A 17,095-nucleotide genomic window follows, 5' to 3' on the forward strand; every position below is an offset into this window, starting at 1 on the left:
CCTTCCTGATCCTCTCTGACGAAAGGATCCCCTAGCTCTACCTCCCCTGGCGAACCAGTCAAAGTGTTGGAAGGCTTGGCCTCGAAACACCTGGTTAAGGCCGGGGAGACAGCATAGGACGTGGAAGGCTGAGCTTGAGGGGAAATCAGGTAGATTGGTTGAGCCTGGGCCTTCGACGTAGAAGGCTGGCCTGGCTGAACGACCGGCACCGCCGACACAGCCTGACTGAAGTGCTGAGGCTTCTTCTGGTAAGGCTGAAACCGTTTGGTCTTTTTCAGTTTCTTGCCTGTAGAAGACGGGTCTTGACGCCTCTTAGCAGAGGCCCCAACGGTCCTTGAGGCTCTGGTTGAGCCTCGTCGCCTCGCTTTGAACCTCTCTAACCATTGCTTCAGGGAAGAGGTCTGCCCCCCAGATGTTGGAGGAAAGCAACTTATTCGGCTCATGCCGAATAGTTGCTTCCTGGAGGACATGTTTACGACAGTTGACCCTTGCCGTCACAAACTCGTACAAGTCCGATTGGACCGTACAAGTCTGTGATTTGGTCAACAATTTGAAGAGCAGCTTTAAGCCAGCTGGGATGGTAACGCTGGCGATCTTAGTTAGGAAAGGGAGAGGAGTCTCTTCCTCCATCGTAAAGATGGTGAAAGGACTCTTAAATGCCTGGATTCTGGTGTTGGAGCAGTCCATCTCATCCAGACACTGGAGCCACTCTCTTTGAGCCTGGTCCCTGGAGTACAGCACTCTCTCTCTAGGAACCTTATCCTCCCTGTTCATAGCGGCCTCCGTCAGCCTGGCGTAGCCAATGAACGGAGGCTGAAGATTCTCTGGGTAAAACTCGAAGTCTTCAATCCTTCGAGTACCACACTCCGGGATGGAAATGAACCCGTCCTGGAAAGGGGTGTAGGAAGCCACTCTCCAGGGGTTGTTCATTGAGAAAGGAGGAAGAGAATCATGGGGAGGGAGTTGAAGCAGGCCTACGCCAGGCGCCGGGGAGGCAGCTTGAGGGGCCTGATTGAAGCCGGACATTAGGTTTTCCTGAGTGGCAATCCTGTCCGATAGTTGTGAGAACATCTGCTCCATACTTGTCGTCAGAGAGCCTACCAAGTCTCCCATCTGCTGCATCATCCCGACGGAGAAAGCGTTGGGATCGAAGCTAGGAGCAGATGTTGACATGGATGGGTAACTCACTAGAGGTACCGAAGGGGAAGGAGAGACCACTGACTCCGCCGGAGTACCGGGCCTCTCCTTGGAGGACTTGCTCTTAGAAGTTCTAGAGCTCGAAGCAAATGATTTACCCTTCTCTGCTCTGGGGTTAGAAGCCGGAGACTTACGAGATGACGACGCCGAAGAAGTCTTTTTAGACGACGACGTCTTTGTCAGGGTTTTCTGCGCCCTGTGACCCTTCACTTTAGGGACCACAGAAGCGCTAGGCGTAGTATACGAGAGCTCAGCTCCCGTAAAGCCTTGGAAGGAAGCAGGGGAAGAAGATCCAGTGGCGCCCAAGGGAAGCCCTTGAGCGTCCAACGTACCTACCTCAACCAACAGGTCGTCTACACCTACCATCGGTTCTACATTTAAATCCAAAGTGGCGACTTCCGCCGAGATGTCCTGGCCTGGTTCCTTCATACACGCGGCGACCTGCCGCTGGATCGCCGTCATCGTCGGGGCTGCCTCCGCCGGGTCGACGTACCCCGTCGACTTGCCGCCGGGGAACAGCAGGACAGCCATCCTCTTCTCCAGGATGTAGGGCTGTCTCTTGGCGGCGTTCTTGCCGAAGCCGCTGACCCAAGCCCTCAAGGTTGCAAGGGCGGTCTCTCTAACCGCGGCAGCCTGGAAGAGAGGGTGTCTGTTAGATTTTAGTTTAAAGTTGAGGGTCACCCTTAGACTAAAATAGGCTTAAGACTAGACAGTACCAGCATATATTTCACAATAATATGGGGAACTTAAGCTTAAAAAATATATTTCAAAACTTAAGCTTAAGATATAATTCAGAATTTATATTGTATGTATATACTGATGGAAATACTTACCCCGTCCAAAAACTGACTCACAAGATCATAGCAGATCGTACACGTTTCGTGGAACCAGACCTGCAGATTCCCGTGAGGAGTCGCACACCGAGCATGAGACCTGCAGACCTCATGCCCACAGGGGTCCTGGAGTACGGCGTTGCACCCAGGGTGCTCACAGTTGGTAGTCTGTAAGTGGAAGGATATATGAGTATCGATATAACACTCAGGGCTACTCTAGTACTCCGTTGCATGCCGGAGAATGACATTTTTTTTAGCATAACCCCTCCCCTACCGCCTTAATAGGCATAAATGAGGGCTCCGGTGTATGCCGGAGAAGGAAAACAGAAGGCAAGGGAGGGACCCAGCTTAAGATAACTTATAAATAACTTATAATTAACTTAAGCATAAAATAGTAACATAAAATCCGGAGGACAACTCCGAATCGCGGTGCTGTCCGACTCCGCCAGTTACGCCGGAGAGACGGAACGGTGAAAAGCAAAGGTGACCAACTGGAACGCATACACTCCGCCGGTAGGCGGGGCTACCGTACCTCCCTCCCCCGTATTCGATGGAACTCCAGGAAAGAGAACAGAGATCCGACACCACGGGGAAGGAGGCGAGGAGGGGCGAAAACAGTACCCGAGCATACAGCGGAGCGCCGGAGCAACAAAGGCGGGGGGAGGCTAACCCCCCGACTTCGCCACAGCGAAGCACCGTCGAAGCAGGGAGATAAAGGTCACTCCCAGCCAAGTGTCTGTCCAGACTCCCCTACTCCCTCCGCGTAGGGAGAGAGGGAGTCGGGCCCGGATGGAGCGAGCAAGGACAGACCTCCCTCCCCCCTACTCTATGGGGAGAGCGGGGGGAGGGAAAGGCGACTGGGACGGGCGTCTGGCTGTACCGCGATCACAGGGTGACCACGGTACGATAACACAACACAAACAACGAAATCGATAGCCTAGGCTAATGCAACCAAACTGATCAAAAAGATGCAACAAACGTGATGCAACAAAACTGATAATAAGGAAGCAACAAAACTGATGAGGACCATGGGACCACTGAAACCTAGGCTAAGTGAACGGACCAGACGCCCTAGGCTAATCAAAACATAATAAATAAAATAAAAGTAGGGGAAATAAAATATAGTAAGAGAAAAAATCCTTGAGTGTACGACTAACCCGAAAGAAATTCTACCACTCAAAGCTAGCCTGGGCCGATACGAAGAGCGATGGCTAGGGTCTGGATAGAAAAAAGAGAATGCCTATGTAAGGTAGAGAGACATGCATGCATGACCTAAAACCAAGGCAGGCTAAATCCCCTAACAATATCATAATAAAAAGGGCTAGAGACGCACGGTAAAAATAAGGGAAAAGTTCCAGGTATGGGAGACCGAGAACCAACCCGCCATGAGGCAGAACAATGCCGCCATGCTTCCGACCGGGAACCTGTATTTATACCTAAAAAACGGCAAACACAGGCTCGAGGAAGGAACGAACTAAATAGGAACCTTTCGGAATACTTAACTTAGCCGCTGCGATAGCCGAACGTTCCATGGTGGCGAAAAAATATGCGAAGAAAGCACAAAACACAAGAGCAAAAGAAACGCGTGCGTCTTGTAGCCTGCTAACATAAAGGATGGCCACCAGAGGCGCAGCAGTCACCTTGGCGTGGGTTGTAGTAGTAGTAGTTGCTGCCCCGTTCTGTGGGTCGGCTCTCTCCTTGAGGGATTTTGTTGTGGGAAATTTCTAAATGACAAGAAGTTCGTGGTAGCGGTCTCACTCGCCCTAGTGTTCATACCAATGCCCTTCTTTTATTTGGTTGAGCGAGTCAGTTATACTGACCTCTTCTTTATTTTGTTTATTCTCTGGTATTTGTTAGATCATTTACCTAAGAAATAATGAACTAAAGGATTATTTCGCGCAGCGACACGAACCGAGTCCAGAAAATACATTTTGGTTGATTACAGTTCCAACTACTGGTATGGTCATCTGATGCACAGACTGCACATACAGCCTTATTACGGGATCTTTTGTATGTGTCCATACCTTGAACACTGTGTACATTGTAGTGGTTTTGGAACAAAGGGACGAACTGCTCTATTTTGTCCAAGAATTTCTATTTTAAATGGTAGGTCTTGGCCTGTAAATTTTATTTTGGCAGTGTTGATATCTTTATCTTTATCTTTCCTACTTGAAATCGAGTATATTTCTAAATCGTGGATATTGTTATATCTCAATTTTAAGGAGTCTAGCAGTAGTTGTTTTGAAGGAAGCTCCTGCTCGCTATTGGGTAGGATGACTGTACCCTGTACATAATTCAATGTTTCGTGGCTTGTAATTGTTACTTTTATACTATTTATTTCTGTTATACTTAAAAAGGCAGTGGACTGCTTTTTATTGGTTACTTGGATAAGCCATTCTTTGTCCTTGATGTGTCTGCATTCCATGTCTTGTGTTGGATATATGTTAAGTAATTTGTTTTCTAGTATCGCTGCTGAGATTTTGTTGTCAGCTTTGAGGACTAGAAATCTTGACCAGTTATCTGGTCCAAAGAGGTCATCAAAATGTACCAATGTGGGATTAAGTCGTTAATTTTTTTTCTTTTTGGTCCTTGTTTTATGTATGTTGCTTGTCTATTAAGATTTTTATCTTTTTTTGTATTGTTAGGAGGATTATTTGTCTCTATTCAGAATTATTGTTCATCATATATGGTTCCATTGTTACGATATTGGAGTTTACCAATTTATATTTGTTTGTTTCTTTTTTATTTATGCACTCTATTTGGTTTTCTGGCTCTGCTACTTTACTTGGAACAGGATGTTCCTTTTTATCATTTATAGTACTTTCACTACTTGTGGCAGTACCAAGGAAATTCGGGAGTGACGTGCCAATAGTCATCAACTGTGCCATAGTTTTTCCATCATGGGGCCCAAGGGTACTCAAATCATTTATTTCAATATTCATAAATTTTGAGATTTATAAAAAAAATGAATCTTGAAAAGATATCATTGGCCCTTCGCGAAGTTAAATCTTCCGCCAATGGCACAAGTGAGAAAGGACTCCCAAATGTCCGCATCCCTACCCTACCCCAAAAGGGGATGGCATAACATGATTAGTATGGCCCAAGTGTAAGCAGAACCCACTTGCTAGGACTAAGAGTACTACGATAATACAATTATCCCCAACCTAATCACATTATGGGCAAACTGGATAGAATGCCAAGAGTTCTATTCCTAGAACCAGGCTCCCCCTGGAATCCGTGGTCCCATAATGAGGGGGATTTTGTGAAAATAAAAGCTACGTTTGTATAAGAGACAATAATTCATAATCAGCCAAGTATTAAAACCTTACCAATCAGCTCTCATGGTGGAGATAGGTTAACAGCAATTCTAGATACAAAACCTGAAGCTGACAAAAATATGTACAGAAGAGTTGAAAACTGAATGGGCAAAGGGTACTATCAAACTTTAATTCCCCTTGGGAGTAAGTTATTCTTGAAATATAGCAAATTCTGTATCAAATATGTGTGGCTAAATATTTTTTAATATGAAAATTGAAAGATGCCTTACAGGAAACTGGGACATATGACCCTGATGATGATACAATTCTTGATCTTTAACTTCAATGTCTAGACTTAAAAGCTGTCTTCATCTCTTCCTTGAAATTTGTCTTCATGTACCTTTGGCTTTGTATAACCTAGCCTGTATTCTATTTTAGACCTCTTCTTACATCCATGATTTCCATCAGAGTATCTCAGTATTATGTAGTACTTCTTTGCCAGCAAATTAATATTTGATGTTCAAAAAGTTCTTATTATTGTCTACTTATCTTCAGATGAGGTTTCTAGAATTACATATCTATTTTGATAATCCTAAAGTCCCTTGACATTCCACTTGTGACAAGTGAATGAAGTGATTAGGTTAAGATGCTGTAAACAAACATAATGGTTTGTAACTTACTCACTGTCAATTGAGCTATAACACTCTTTCTGGTCATGGTAAAAATGAAAGCACTGTGGGTTTAATTATCATGTTATCTGCATATCTTGATAACAAGAACTATGAGATTTATACAATGTAACAATGCATAATATTTTACCCTGTGATTTGCATACCTTGCTACATCCATGTATGATAGGGCACAATTATGCTGGAAATATGGTACATACTTATCTATTTACCTCAGTCTCAAATACCGTAATCAAATTTATTGATTCTTGATACAGGAGATGGAACTAGTTCATACAAACTGTTTCTACTAATTCTTGTGCAGATGAGCATGAAAATTTGTTTTAATAGCAAATGGAATTACTTCAACTCAAATCAGGATTCAAGATTCCCTTTATTATTACCAATCTTGCATCTTCCAAAATGAACACCCTCTTCTGATACAAAGCTGAATTTGAATTTTTTCAGTTTTCTCAATCGGTAAATTATTAGAGCAGAAAAGCACTTATGAATTTTACTTTGAATTTTCTCTGCAAAGGTTATCTTTAATTCCTTTTTAAGAAACATTCTAAATAAGCAAAATCTTTTGGTTTAATAGTACATGTGCACAGAATTTACCTCTATCACATTTGATTCATGGAATAATATTTCACCAGATAATATTGAGCTATACAACATAAAACTTCTCAAATGTGAATTTTGTCCTTTTCTCTTGATTGACAAATCTTCCCGGTGTTTTTTGAATGGAAATATTGCATCCCTCAAATGTAGTACATAAATGGAGTGAAGAAACAGTAATGATTAACTACTTCACAGGGAGATAATTCCCTTAGGTAGCAGAACCTCTGGTGTGACTTGCACAGCAGACTGTAGGCAGTACTCAGATATGCTAATATTCAATATATTATATACTCAATACCTTTCTTATGCTATAGGAAAATTACTTTCAATGAAGCTTCTTTTGGAAAGAGTTTTTATTAAAAAAGATACATATCTGCTTTCTGATAAGCTATGCTTATGTAAACTTAGTTTGATAACAATTGTACACCTATTCAGTTTTCATGTGTGCTAAATCTACTGGAATGTGTTGTAAAATATATATGGGAAATATGGCCAACACAGTAAAAATGGCAAATGAAGAGGCAATCCCAGCATAATCAATAATAAAACCAGCAATAACAGCAAACAATACTTTCCCAGCAACTTCTATTGAAGCCAACAAACTATAATGACTAGCCTGAGTTTTTTTCTCACAAAGACGACTTGTCTGCATCATGAGTGTAAATGAAACTGTTGATATTACTCCACTGCTGTAGCTAAGAGAACAGATTGATAATACACCCACTGCATAGACAGTGAATAAACTATCCTTCTCATTGAAAAAATTAAAATTCCACATTAGTATTAGAACAAACTGTAATAAAATTGAGAAAAACCTATACAAAGAAAAAGAAAATAGTTTATCTCTTATTTTGAGAGGTTTACTTGCCACAATGCCGCCATGTAAAGAGCCTAGAATTGACAGTCCCTGAGACAAAGTACCATTCCATAATGCCAGCTGGTTTTTTAGTCATTCCTCTGTCTAGCAGAAATAAAGGCATATTATTAATAGCACCCCTCTCACCCATCTTATAGAGTAATACATAAATACTTAACCAGAGAGTTCCCGGAGTGCTAACAACATCTTTTAAGATAGCTAGTATCTCATTCACTTGGGAGTCATTATGGTTTAGCTCCTTGTGTCTTTCATCATTGTCTTTACCATTGTTTTTCGTTTCTTTGGTTTCCTCTTCTGAGCTTTCATCATCTTTGGCAGAAACTATAGTAACCATTATTGCAGTTAGTAGGTACGTAAGTGCAAGAACAACAAGAGTCATTGACCAATCCAGGATAGACATTAAATATGTAAATCCAGCTCCTCCTACAAACCATCCGACTTTATACATCACAACCTGATGAAAAAAAGATATTGACAAATAATTTTTTATTTCTGTCAAAACATTATAAAATGTTTCATGTATTAATAATAATAATATATTAAATTTTTTACACTAAAATTTTTATATAAAAAAACCAGTTTTGTATGATTTAGTTAAACAATTGTTCTGAGAGCAAAAGGGTAATCTTGCATGTCACTGGAGACATGAAGTCAAACCTAAATGTAGGGACTACATCTATTGCAAATACTTTTACATTTATCCGAAGATTAGTTTCATGTCCAATCCATTAGTTACAACTTGCTCACATCTGCAGTTATTACAAATCCTAGAAATTTCATTCTCACTCAAAAAGAAAATCTTCTCCTGGCCAGCAGCACTGCACATGTGGCTAAGGAGGGGTACTAATGGAAAAAAAAATTTCCTTTTGATAAGTGCATGTTGTTGTGTGTGACATCCAGCATGGTGTTGCTGGGTCTGTCATCAGGCCCCCTCATTGTCACCTGCTATCCCTCCATACCCCCACATGGTCTTTGATGGTTTTGGTTAACCCTCTTACGCCGAAGACGTAAAAAAAAATTGTCTCCCGTGTGCCGGAGGTGTTTCAGAGTGAGCGCGGAAGCGGAAAAAATATTTTTTTCAAAAAATCACAGCGCGCTTAGTTTTCAAGATTAAGAGTTCATTTTTGGCTCCTTTTTTTGTCATTGGCTGAAGTTTAGTATGCAACCATCAGAAATGAAAAAAATTATCATTATCATATATAAATAATGCAATGTATGATAGCACGAAAACGAAATTTCATATATAATTGTATTCAAATCGCGCTGTGCGCAAAACGGTTAAAGGTAACAAGTTACTTTTTATTTCGTTGTAATGTTCACTAAATTGCGATCATTTTGGTATATAACACATTGTAAAACGATAAAAGCAACACAGAGAAAATATTATCACAAAATAATGCATGAATTCGTAACGCGCTGACGTAAACAAATATTTTTTTCCAAAAATTCACCATAAATCTAAATATTGTCCTAGAGACTTCCAATTTCTTTCAAAATGAAGACAAATGATTGAATATTACTATACTGTAAGAGTATTAGCTTACAATTGCAGTTTTCGACCATATCTGACGAGTTAAAGTTGACCAAATGTCGAATTTTTTTTATATATATTTTTTATATGCAATTATTTCGGAAATAAGAAAAGCTACAACCTTCAAATATTTTTCATTTTATTCTACATGAAATTAGGCACATTTTCATATATAAAACTCTATGAAATGCCTAATATGAAACTGAGCAAATATTCCGAGAATGGTACGTACGCATTTCGGAGATTTGTGGCGGAGAATCCGCTCGCGGAGGGAAGGAAAGATTTTTTTTTAAATTCACCATAAATCTAAATATTTTGCTAGAGACTTCAAATTTGTTTCAAGATGAAGATAAATGACTGAATATTACTAGACTGTAAGAGTTTTAGCTTATAATTGCTTTTTTCGACCATTTCGGTAGAGTCAAAGTTGACCGAATGTGGTTTTTTTTTATTTATCGTGATTTATATGCAAATATTTCAAAAATGAAAAAAAGCTACAACCTTCAATTATTTTTTGTTGTATTCTACATAAAATTGCGCACATTTTTCATATATAAAACTTTATGTAAACGGCTAATTTAAAATGGTGCAAACATTACCACAATCTCACGTATGATTTTTCGGAAGAGTTACCGCGCGGACGTAAAGAAAATGTTATTTTTTTCATAAATTCACCATAAATCGAAATATTGTGCTAGAGACTTCCAATTTGTTGCAAAATGAAGGTAAATGCTTGAATATTACTAGAATATAAGTGTTTTAGCTTACAATTGCGTTTTTCGACCATTTCGGTGGAGTCAAAGTTGACCGAAGGTTGAAATTTTGGCAATTATCGTTATTTATATGAAAATATCTCAAAACTGATAAAAGCTACAACCATGGGTTGTTTTAAGTTGTATTGTGCATGAAATTGCGCACATTTCCATATATAAAACTTTATATAACGGCTAATTTTTAAAATGGTAGCAAACATTACCACAATCGCATGTATGATTTTTTTTCGGAAGAGTTACCCGCACGGACGTAAGGAAAAAGTTTTTTCATAAATTCACCATAAATCGAAATATTGTGCTAGAGACTTCCAATTAGTTGCAAAATTAAGGTAAATGATTGAATATTACTCAAATATAAGAGTTTTAGCTTACAATTGCGTTTTTCGACCATTTCGGTAGAGTCAAGTTGACGAAGGTTGAAATTTTGGCAATTATCGTTATTTATATGAAAATATCTCAAAACTGATAAAAGCTACAATCATGAGTATTTTATTGTTGTATTCTACATAAAAATGCGCACATTTTCATATATAATACTTCATGTAACGGCTAATTTACAATGGTACAAAAATTATGTCAAAGTGACGAAATAATTTCCGAGATGTGTTACAGCTACTTTTTAGTGCGGCAAGAAAGAAATTCGCGCTTGCGCACCTGTGTAACGATTGTAAACAAAACAACACCTTGATCCGTGAACTCCCAGCATCCCCCAAGGCGCGTGATTCAAAAGTTTTAGGCTGGTAGGTCCTATAATAAATTTTTTTCCTGCGGAATTTTAAAAAAAACTTTTGTAAGTCGACGTAAAATACATCCAGTCGGCACACGGGAGAAAAAATGTCGACGTAAAATACGTCCAGTCGGCGTAAGAGGGTTAATTTGACAAAGTTCAAGAGGCTTCCAGTCTGGTGTGGTATGATGTGCAATTTTTTGATAAGCAAATCAGGAGGCAGAAATTGCAAGAATCTCCACATAAGGAAACTGATCATTGAAAGTGTCATCATTAGCCCAGCTCAATGAGGTGAATACAGCGGGCAGAGGATGCCATTTGGAAGTTTGAAACTTTATATCACAGATTGGCTGTCGCACCTTGTATGGAACCATCATTGTCTTCAATGGATTGGCTGTCATTGCCTCTGCATCAAAGGATTATTAAGGGGATATGTAAGCAGTATCCATTTTTAGTCCTATCATGCACACCATTTCCATATATTCAATTTACTTTTATTTTCCTAGTATGTACTATGGTGTGCATAAAGTTGAGGGTATGCATGAATTATTTTAAATTTCTTTATAGTATATTGTAGATAAATACTCTGTATTGTTGTGTGCATTTTTTCTATATTCTTCTACACAGTTTTCAATTTTGGTGTGGCATCCCTTTACTTTAAAAATATTAGAACTTAATAATTAAATTTCAAATTGTAGCAGTAGCAACCTTGCCAGAATTTCCAATGTTGTAACCACTTGGGACAAGTATAATGCAGAAAGAAACACCGATGACTGGGATGAAAAAAGAATTTATTAAGCTTAGAAAACAACTATGCCTAGCAGCTATGTCCTGCTTCAGCATGCTGAGAGGAAAGATGGAGAAGCAAGAAATCAAAAGAGAAAATTCTAAGAAGGATGAAAGAGCAGCTGTAAGAGAAATAAAAAACTGGAACTAGAAAGAGAGAGAAAAGAGAAAGAAGGACACTGCAAACATGAACTTGAAATTGCAGCAGGGATAAAGGCCCAGCTCAAGACAACAGTCTGTTAGGTAGCAGACAGTAGTAATGTGTCGCTGAACAATGAAGAAAATGATAGCTTAAGTACAAATGTAGTGTTATGTGTTTTGAAAGGTTAATGAACAGAGTAAGCTCTCCATAAAGCATCGTGGCTTATGTGTTGGAGCACTTTTTGTCTATATTTGCATGTTAAAGGAAAAGAGTGAAGTTTATGATAGTGTGAAATTATTCTTAGTGGATACAGGATACTAGAGGTGTACAGTAATAAATTTGGGAGTTTGGTAAAGGATGGAAATTAAGGATTGGTTAACTTCTGCTAAAGTTGATGATTTTGATGATCTTTTAATAAATTTTTCAAGGACAGTGCACCACAGGGGATTAAGTTATATATTGAAGAGAGGCATTAAAGTCTTAAGCAAGCACAAACAGGCTGACAGATAAATATATAGTCTAACAATTTGAGTGAAGGTAAGGAGAGTGATTCTTCATTAGGAAGAAACCAACATAACACATATTCCAGTAATAGTAGCAATAATGCAGGTAACAGTGACTGCTATTGTTACGTATGTGGGAAACCTGGTTACACTTCTGAGTTTTGTTAGAATAAAGAGGGATCTTGTAGCTTTGAGTAAAGTTGTTACTGATGTCATAAGAAAGATCATCTGGCAAGGAACTGTAAAAAAGGTAAGAGTAATATGAAGCCAGTATTTTTAGTTGATAATGTTTTATCATGTGTGGATAATGGCATGAAACATTATGTTGAGTTTCTAAATGAAGGGTAGTTTCTTCTCTAGAAGGAAAGGATCCAAGAGTGTTGCTTTGGGACACTGGAGTAGCTGACTCCCTTATTAAGAGAGGCAATGTGCCTACTAATGTGGTGATCAGCACAAAGGAACATGCTATGTTGGGTAGATTCCAAAACACTTGTGTTATCTGTCTGTTGTTGAAGGTGAATTTAAAAAGTGAGGTAGTGTTTGGAAACATTAAATTATGAGCTGCGACAATTTGCCATTACTGTATTGGTGTTGACATAATTGTTGGTGATGATTTACCTACATTCAAGTGTGTGACTCCTATCTGAGTGCGGATCCAGTACCTGAAATGGTGGTAACTAGGTCCGCTGATTTAGATAAAGAAATTGATAGGGCTACGGTCATAATTTATTTGTGGATTCAAACAATTGTGATAGAGGTGAAGGGGTTGATCTTGACATGAGTGTGGCCCAGAAGACTAATGGTATTGGTGTTTGCAAAGTTGGCACAGCTGTCAGAAGTAATGACATAGATGTAGTAGGTGGAGTAGCTTCAAGTAGTCATCACAATGGTATAGGCACCAAAATTTTGGGTAAAGGTGAGCAAGTCAAGCTGCAAAGAAAAGATGAGTCTCTAACCGAAATACATATATGTGAGTTGGATAATGAGCTTGGTGATATTTGTAAGGAGACCTTCAGTCTAATAGATGGAAATTTATATAGCTGTGTTTATCCTCAGTCAGCTAGCAAGGAAGAGCCTAGTTCTGAACAGGCATTCGGTTCCACGGTTAAAGGACCCTAATAGATTCTGAAAGGTAAGTCAATGTTTGAGACAGGTAAGGACACCTGCCAGAAGATCTGTAAAGAGAGTCTAAGGGAAGCTTTGCAGGTGGCAATAGAAAACAAAAGTAGCAGTCATGGGGAAACTAAATGAAGGTATAATCTCAGGAAAAAAAAAAAACTTTGCCTTTGGAAATGAAGTTTGAGCCAATTCAGAAAGGAGGTCATTCATTATCTTAGGATTGAAGGTCCTTACTCTGTTGTAGATAACGTGGAAAATTTACATTGCTTAACTGATTTGAGCTGACGTAGAGCCATGTAATTGTATGTGAATCTGTTGAAAGGAAATTACAAACATCTTGTACCTCTAGTAACTATGTGTAGGAAGAATCAAATCATGCTTGGGGGGGAACCAAACAAATCTGGTATCCCTAAAAATGTAAAAGAACAATGTAAGGCCCATTTGACAATGTAAACATCATCTGAGCCCACAGAAAGCAAAACATAGTTCATATCAAGGAAAGAGGGACATTGCCAACAGCCTCTCTGCATTGTTGCATTGAATAAGTCTTGAAGTGTGTGGGGAGTCTGCGATGACACTATTCTTTTCCTTTGTTTAGGGTGTATTTTCCTTTGAGAATATATTACTTCCTTAATCTTACAAAAGCACCTAAAGTGAAAATTCATAAATAATCATTCTGAGTTCCAGAAGATAAAATACATTTTCAGCTCTTCTTTGTTGTCTATTATTTTGAAAAAGAAAAAAAAAATAGGTTAATTTAATTTTTTTTAAGGAAGGAAGTGCTGTGGATAGTAACTTTAGTAGCTAAGAAGGTGTCCTGATGAAAACCAAAATTTTCCTCTAAATAAGCGCAAGGTCACATGGATGTCCAACATGGTGTTGCCCTGGATCCATCTTTGCCCCTTGTTGCTGCCTGCTATCCCTTCATAGCCCCACATGGACTCCAATGGTTCTTGTAAATTTGACGACTGTTGTTACAAGATTTCATCTCTGAAGGTCTAAAAGCTTCCAGTCTGATGAGCAATTTTTTGATAAATGAATCATGAAGCAGAAATTGTAAGAATCCCCAAGCTACAAGGAAACCGACAATCATTGAAAGTTTCATCATTAGCCCTGCCCATTTAGGTGCATATAAGCTCCCACAGGATCTCCCAAAGGAGAAAGTCCCTTTCAAGCAGTTTGGTATGCTGGTGGCACCTTATACACAATGCTCTTTGGAAGTTTGTAAGTTTATATCATGGACAGACTAAACTCCATTGTATGGAACCATCTTTGTCTTCTACAGAAAAGCTATAAATGCCCCTACATTAAAGGATAATTCAGAGGATACATATCTATTTTATAGTACTATCTTCCACACCAGTCCTTGTACTACTAAGAAAAATAATAAAGAACCTGATGATTTAAGTGTGAATCATAACAAACTGTGCCTCAAGGATCCTGGGGTTTTGCCTACTGTTACTGACTTCTACTTCCTTGAACATTTTGAAAAATGGGGATCTTGACCAGCATGCACACTATTACCACATCTGAGTAATAAAGAGGAAGGACAACTGGGTAATTGCTGTAGGCCAAGAAAAGAGCCCTCTTGCCTTCAGTCCTTTAAACTCTAGCTGTGTTAAATCAAAGGCACTACTTTTCTGACCAAGACCAATTATAAGAGGATTCTTTGACATTGGGTTGTCCAAGACCAACTATGAGAGAATTCTTTGATACTGAGTTGTCTGTCTTATAGAGCCATGTGGGGGATCTTAAGGGTAACTCCTTTGAGGATGAACAGCAGCTAGGCTATCAAAAACCTTAATTATCATCATGGAAAAAGACAAGCCCCAGCAGTTTTTAATGCTTAGTTTAAAAGGAAATGATACATACTGGCAGACAGCAGCATTGGTTATCTGATGATTTCTTGTGTTGTAAATGCTCGATAGGTTTTTGATTTGGAAGCGCAACATTAAAAAAAGTAACGCTACAATTATGAGACTGTGTACAATGTTCTATTTTTATGAATTTCTACTGAACTTGAATGAAATGCTTGATCATTTTATTACTAGCCCTAGGTACAAAATTAGTATACATTTAGTTTTTAGCTGTCTGAACAAGTAATTACTCTTCAAGTGGATATTAAAACCAGCACGTTTCATCAACATGGCAGTCACAAGTACAGTTCAGTATCACCACTTTATCTCCTAAGCCTTTGAATTACCTACTAACCTGAATGCTGTTTCCTAATCCAAGCTGTTCCTCTGGCAACATCTGAATAGCTATACCATCCACTGCGACATCTTGAACAGCAGAAAATGCATTAAGAAAGAAAAGCATGCATCCAATACCAAAGACATTTTCTAGAGCTATATGCGACCCTGTAAGAAAGAAAATTATTACAATTTAATTATATAATTACATGCGCTGTTCCCTTTCTTCTGCTGTATAGACAGAACAAACAGATAAGATTACCAGTTAATTCCCAGAAACATAAACACTTTATTCTAATTTAAAGCACATACAGACCAATAAAGTGTAGTCAAAACAAAGAAATACAATACATTAATAAAAGCACAATGAATAATATGAGAAACAACATAGGAAAATAGTATAAAGGATATCAATTAACATTTTTAATCTCTTAACTATGCCAGCCACTACCGTGGAAGGACAAAGACAAATATAAGAAACCATTCTTTCACTTGCGCCCCTGCCAAATGTCGAGGAAATAAAGAAGACCCTCCTCCTTTCAGCCACATCCCAAAATTCCGGAAGCAGAGTAACAGAACCTTCCTTCCCCATTTGGGAAACAATAGAACATAAAGAAAATGACATAAGAATTTAAGTCAATATAAGTAAAAATTGAAAAAAAAATATTGAAGGGCAAATTTTTATTATTATTCTATTGTATAATTATTTTTATTTTTAAAAAATTATAATTATAACATCAAATCAAAAAGCAAAAAATTAATTAATAAAAAACAAAAGTTTTTAAAGTTTTCCCTCAAGGGGGCCGGCCGGCTAATTGCCCTTTTAAGGACAGGACTTTGATATTCATACCACTTAATAAGGTGACTTGGGACATCTCCAAACCGCATATGATTTTCGCCTCTGACCTTCGGTTTTGTGACGCCAGGGAGATTTATCCCGAAAATAACCATTTTTCAAATTCTATATCCTCCCTTGATATTTAATATTAAGACCCTGGGATTTTAACTACATGATATATAGACCTGATGTAGACCTCCAATTGAATGAAGTAGTTTGTTTTTTTTTCTAAAAGTCATTTTTTTGCTAGATATGAATTTTTCAATAAGGTAAAAAAAAAAACCTATATATCAGGAGAAAAAAATTTATAAAGAAATTACGAAACAAAAATTGGAAAAAGGGCTCTATTTGATTGTTTCTATAATGTCTTTCTGAGTTATACCAAATTCCAATGTTATAGCTTTAAAACTAAAGTGAGAAGATAGATTTTGAAGGTCAATAAGTATAGTTTTGAGATAACGGGCGTTCAAGTTTTTCCTTCGTATTTCTATAAAGACAATGTTAATAAATAATGATTATTATGAATGTATATTTCTTTATTGTGATTATAAACCAAAACTATTTTATTATCATAATTTTAATCATAAATGATGATCCCTTTGCTCATATATCGCAGCCCGGGGCACTGCTTTGAGGCAGATGGGGCATTCCTTACTACGCAATTCTCTTTCTCCCCTTCACTAACTCGGCTTATTACAGCAAATTTTCTTCTTCTGTATGTTAGCGAGATGTTTTCCTTGTATTTTCCTCTTTGGCATGATGAAATTCTTGCCCGAAACAAAGATAAACAAACGTAAAATGGAAGAGAATGTCAAGAGGTGAAACTTGAAGACGTACTCTTTTTTTACAAAGACAATTTAATAAATCATGATTATTATGAATTTCATATTCCATTTTGGGTATTGAAAAACCAAAAGTTTGTTATTTATCATAAATGAAGATCTCTTTGCTCAAAGATCGTAGCCTTGGGCATAGTGTGACGTGTGCTGTCAAGCAAGACGGGGGCGTTACTAAGCAACCTCCCCTCCTCT

General features: G+C 38.3%; 1 long non-coding RNA gene across 1 annotated transcript; it reads right to left on the reverse strand.

Moving 5' to 3' along the window:
- Window positions 1-6,911: 6,911 nt before the first annotated feature.
- LOC135212969 (uncharacterized) lies at window positions 6,912-15,934 on the reverse strand. The gene is made up of 2 exons (XR_010314043.1): window positions 15,246-15,934; window positions 6,912-7,907 (listed from the first exon to the last, which is right to left on the reverse strand). It is a non-coding gene; the product is annotated as an uncharacterized LOC135212969 (long non-coding RNA).
- Window positions 15,935-17,095: the final 1,161 nt, after the last annotated feature.

The sequence above is a fragment of the Macrobrachium nipponense genome, chromosome 42 (genome assembly GCF_015104395.2).
Source record: "Macrobrachium nipponense isolate FS-2020 chromosome 42, ASM1510439v2, whole genome shotgun sequence".
Lineage (NCBI taxonomy): Eukaryota > Metazoa > Arthropoda > Malacostraca > Decapoda > Palaemonidae > Macrobrachium > Macrobrachium nipponense.